The 5,751-nt window shown below is 37.6% G+C and overlaps 1 long non-coding RNA gene across 1 annotated transcript; it reads right to left on the bottom strand.

Annotated features, from left to right (window-relative positions):
* Positions 1–232: 232 nt before the first annotated feature.
* On the bottom strand, positions 233–3,468 carry LOC112137173. The gene is made up of 3 exons (XR_002917504.2): positions 3,223–3,468; positions 2,484–2,566; positions 233–462 (listed from the first exon to the last, which is right to left on the bottom strand). It is a non-coding gene; the product is annotated as an uncharacterized LOC112137173 (long non-coding RNA).
* Between the last annotated feature and the right edge of the window lie 2,283 nt (positions 3,469–5,751).

Genomic DNA, 5,751 nt, shown 5'->3' with positions numbered 1-5,751 from the left:
AAATGTGTTTAAATGTAATTCTTTAAATAAAACATTAATGTTCTCACCATCAGAACATAGTCAAGTCATAAACAGACGTAAAAGGCTCTCTGTCCCAATTGGGCAGAGACGTTCAGCAGGTTTATTAGGAAAGTTGGAGCCAAGCACAGATAAAAGTCTACAAAGCAAAATCAGGGTCAGACAGGGAGAGCATGTGAGCTGCAAAGAAGAGACTAGAGTAGTCAGAGTCCAGGCAAGTGTCAGGGCAGGCAGCAAGCAATCAGAGATGAAGCAGAGTCAGGTAAACAGAAGATCAGGCCCAGATAGAAACGCTCAGTAATGCAGGCAGGGTGGCACAAACAATACTTCGCACTGCTCAAGTTCCATGTGGGTGATTCTAGATGAATGTCAGCCTCCGCTGGGGAAGCTGAGAAATGTAGCACGTCGATACTCTGGAGATGGATCCCACCAGTGACATGCTTGCTACAAATACAAAAATGAGATGATTAATTACCTTACAGTATTTTACACAAGTCCAAATAGTTTTTAACTTTGACCGCTTTGTTTTGTAAGCACTAAAAAGCACTAAAGCACACAATTTCACTAAATTACACATTATGTGATGATGACTTTAATGTTTCGCTTAAACAACAGACATGATTGTATCGTTTCTTATTAAAAATGAGTTCATTGCTTAAAATCTGCCAGTTTTATTTTGTTTTTTCTGTAATTCTCCCCTATTTCTTATAAATTAAAGCACAAAATTACCATAATGTATTTTATATTGTTTTTTCACTTAATATTTACAATTTTTGTGCTCTAAGGTCTATAGTGTCTAATGTCTTGTCTAATGTCTGAGGCCTCAGTGGAAGTTGGTCGGAGTCAAACCCCAATGTTAAAGCCAGTGCATGGTATGTACAGGGGCCGATACAGAGGCAGAGTGATCACTGAGTCATGTCCCATTTGTGGAGGTTGATGGATTTCCCCTTGCTCTGCTCCCTCAGCTCAGTAGGAGAAGGCAGGGCTGATAAGGTGATTTATCTGCACCTTTCCACCTCCTGTAATGGATGGCACATCCACCTTTCCTTGAAACTTCATCATCTCACGGCTGCACCCCCCTCGCACACACAGAGATGTGCGAAGGAAGTGAAACATACATTCTGCACGGAAAATAGTAAAAACAGACTTTCCCTACAGTTTCTCTTCAAGAGCTGTAGGGGTGTAGGAACATGACACTTAACAATCTGAAGCTGCTACACCACTGGAGTTCAGAAAAGAAAAAACAATTAGATAGATATCAGCTTTAACTCATCGCTAGCCCTAATGATATAGTTTCATATTTTGTCTTTAGGGAGTTAGACATTTCTTTGATTTTTTAGTTATTTATTTTGTCCCGCACCAACATTTCTTTAAGTTTTACAAATAACTTTTTTTGCCAAAAAAATGCACTTTTCACCTCTCAAAAAGACTTTTTATCCATAAATTCAAAGCTAACTCCATCCTACAACAAACAGCAGCATCAACAGAAGAATCCCTCCAAAGCATTCAGGTAGAAAAGGAATAAACTGCCTCTTAAAATAGTCAGCTGAAAGAAATGACAGATAAAATTTAGAAACACCTTTGGAAAGCTTTGGAAACTATTGCACTAGATTACTTTATGGGGCTGCAGAAAAGGCTGGCCACTTGGAAGCAAAAGCCAAGATAGGCAGATTGTCTAACACTTTTGCACACGGAGCGATTTGACAGCAAAACCTGAATTTCCAGTGTCATAAATAGTTTTTTCTACATAGCTTTACTCATGTGTTATGATGAAAACAAAAAGTCAACTGTTACAAGCATTTAGGACGTTATTTATTATTAGAATCATTAGATTGGTTGTAATGCTTTTCTTACTATGCTAGCAGGTATTCACTTAGAAAAGTGGTCCAAAAATATTGGAAATTTTACAATTTAGGAAGAAAAAAATAGGGTTAAAAATTTTGATGATTAAATATATAAACTAATAATTCATGAGAAGGTTTAACTGATGTATTTAGTGCAACAATACGGCTTTTTTGTCCTTGTAAAATATATTATTATTGCCAATTTTTGACAAAAACGCTGCAAAGAACAGAAATTTTCTCTTTTTTTGTTTATTTTATGTGCTTTACTTGTTTTTTCTGTGCTTGTCTTTGTGTTCTGCTCTACACTAGAATATAACAGAAGTCAGTGTATAATTATTACAGTCCGATGGGATTTGCATAAGACTATATCTGTATTCTTTGCTGTGAACAGCTCCTCAGCTTTTCCTTAAACATAATTATAATTTGTTTCACCTTAGAGAGGATATCAATTAGCCTCAGTGGTCAGCATTAGAAACACAGCAGTGCGCCTGCTGCTTTTTTACTTCAGCGCCCGAGGCAGCTGGCTGATTCACCTATGCTCTAACAGCGGCGAGGTATAAGAAGACGTAGCCATGAGAAGGAGGGAGACAATCAATAGCAGATCAAAGTGTTTTAGCTCACCTTGGCCTGCAGATAGAGAAAGAGGCGTTGTAATCAGTAAAGACACTGTTTACTCCTCAAGTCTTCACATGGCGAAAGAGGTGCTGGGGAAGGAGAAGAAGAGAAAAAGTTCTTTATGACATTTGTTTTCTTATCCCTGAACAAAAGTTTTGCAGACCTTTGAGGGGGTCTTTTAATTAGAATTAAGAGGATTCCTTATTTATTCAAAATCAAAAACGTGTTTTCCAGGACATTGTTTCAGTTGAAATTTTCCCCTAAGATGGCAGGACTGGTGCAACCCCGCCCCACTTCCCTCCACCGCTGCTGAGAGCTCAGAGCAGGGAGCTTGTGGACGGCCTGGCTTGTTTTCTACATCACAACACTCATTTTCAAACAACATAATCATCTGCTTCTGATTCACAACAATTTAAATATACAAATACTATGAAGTTCAATATTAAGCTTATGTAATGTTGCTACCCATGCTGCCTCTATGTACCAACATCGTCCTCAACAAAAATGTTGCAATTAGAAAGTGTAGATTTTGACTGGCATGCCCGGGGCGAGCTCGCAAATGTGGCATTCTTCAGTTGCTGGGCACATTTTTCAAAGTAAAATTGTGAAAATTAAATAAAGTGGTCCCAGACTAAAGCTGAAACTAATAATATAACATAGAATATTAATATATTAGGAATGTGGGCGTGGTTAACAAATAACCTCTGTTGCAAAGGAAATCCAAAAGTTTATTTTGTATACTTACTCATGCTAATTTGTTCGGTGACCCTAGGCGAGTAAAAAATAAAATGGTTGCTATGGAGATAAAACCAACAGAAAAGCCACCATTTTACAAAAATGTACCTTTTATGTCAATTTGTTGCATACAGCTTAGACCAACCTTAAAGGAAGAGAAGGGGAGGAGTCGAAGGTGCATAGTGGCAGCTTAGCAAGTGAGGCTGGGTCAATGGTTGGTGGCGAGGGCAGCGAGAGCATTGAGGGCAACATAGCGGCAGGCAGGGAGGGTGGCGGTGGTGCGTAGAGGTGAGCAAAGAGGGCCATACAACGCCTCTTGGGGCTTTAATTTTCTTTATATTTGCCCTCCAGTATCAAAATAAATACCAAAGAACATGTTAAAAACACAATTTTCATTGGAATAGGTGTTTAAATTAGGAAGATATGAAAACAAAAGATGAATCTGATCTCAGGCTCTTTCAAGTACTCGATTTCTGACGCATGATGTGAAATAACTAGAAGCAAGACAAATCCAAAACCAGCGGAGTTTGAAGAACTTTTCCCTTCAAGACTTTTGAACATACATTGAATGTGAAAAAGTTCCTGCATGTGCAAACACCTGTGAAGGTTTTCAACTTATTACAGATTTTCCATTCTTTTATAACTTGACTGCAAATGCTATAAAACATCTTGTGCACATGCAAATTTATGTCTAACTATATAAATAAACATTTTTCTGTGTTTTTTTTTCCGATTTAAAGTTGGTGCAGTCTTGGATTAAATGGTATGTTGCAAATTAGCGACATACAACATGAAAGGGTTGACTGCAAAATGTCACACATGTTTTGTGGTATTTCTGTAAGTTCTATATAAGTACTCAAAACATGGATTTTTTTTTTACTATTTTGATGGTTAAAAAACTCCACATTTCAGACTACACACTAGCTGAGCCTCTGTGGACTTGATGCTGTCTATACCACCATTATCATTAAAAATCCCATACGTGTGGACTGTAAATTGTAAAAAACTCAGAGATCAAACGTATGTGGTTGTGTGGGGGGAAAACTGGCCAAAACGTGGAAGTTTCATCTACAAAATTCACATCCTTCAAGCAGACATCTTGCTGAGTGACATTGACCCATGACACCAGCCTTCCTCCCACAGCCACATCCTGCAACTTGTAAAAAGCATGTCTGAATAAGGAAGGGTGGAGGGAGAGAGGGAGTGAAATGGGGAAGAGGAAGGAGAGAGGGGAGGGGGGTGTTATGCTAAGTGTCCATAGAGAAAAGACTAAAGTGTGTGTGTGTGTGTTTTTTTTTTTAAATCCCTTTGTTGGAGTTTAAATCATTAGTAAAAATCCCTCTAGTTTTCTTCCACCCAGCTAATGATCCTTAAATATTTCCTTGTGCCGAACCTCCAGCTTTCTGCCTCTTTTTTTCCTCTCTCCAGGCTGAAGTGACCACACACCATACTTGTCACAGGCTATACCAGACAGGGGAAACCAGCAGTGATTTAGCCAACAAGCTCTCAATCAATGGTGCAGTGAAGCAAGTAACACATGCCAGTCAAAACCTATTACGTTCAAACAGCCCTCTTCAACTTCCGCTCCACCGGTCTGACCCTTGGGCTACTAGTCAAAAAAAAAACTGTCCAGAGGACGGGCACTATCTTAAGAAGTCAAAGAATTTGTCAAAAAGGTTTAATATATCGTCAAACGTGCTGATTTTTCAGTTTTTACAAGAAAATACTTTAATGTTGCAGAAATATTTTCCCAACTGTAAAGTGACAGTGGATAGTGGATATATTTTTGTCATTGAAGATACTAGTTCTATAGTATAGCCTTGTGTTTTAATACCTGGTGCATATTTATTTATTTATTTATGTTGGTAGCCAGTTTCACATTTTATTTCTGAACAGTAAAAAATATATATAGAAAAAAACAAAGCTTTTGTGGGGCAAAAAGTAAAAATGCACCACCGCAAAAAAAAAAAACAAATAAAAAAAATAGAATTTTAAAACTCTACCTGAACTTGTTAACTTGACCTAAAAAATGATAGTTTTATCACGCTCTACAGAAAAGTCCTTCCAATCAATTAAAAAAAAAAGCTTTAGCTTCAAGAATATGTGTAGTCAAGTTTTTTCAGGCAGCTGCACAAAATGAAAAATCTGTTTATACCTGATAAACTTACAAACCACAAGTAGAACCCAGTTAGTTACTACAGTTTGAGTTACATAGCTACAGCAACATACTCAGCTTTTGGAGGCAAATTCGATGACTTGGGTACGGTGGCGATGAAGTGTAAATCATATTAACAACCCACTCAATGCAAAAACATATTAAAGGATCACAAAAATCAAAAAAAAAAAATGAAGGTGATTTCCAGAAATCAAAATGAAACAATTAAAAAATCAAACGCAATAAGAAACCGGAAACGGTGGTTGGTGGTATAGGACATCACCGATTGGATAATGACGTGTGATTTTTAACGTTTGAGAACGTTCAAGTGCCGCACTTATCATAAAGCTTTTAAAAATATGCAGACACTGAAGAAAAAGATAA

Source organism: Oryzias melastigma, linkage group LG1 (genome assembly GCF_002922805.2).
Source record: "Oryzias melastigma strain HK-1 linkage group LG1, ASM292280v2, whole genome shotgun sequence".
Taxonomy (NCBI): Eukaryota; Metazoa; Chordata; class Actinopteri; order Beloniformes; family Adrianichthyidae; genus Oryzias; species Oryzias melastigma.
This window is presented reverse-complemented; position numbering and strand designations above follow the sequence as displayed.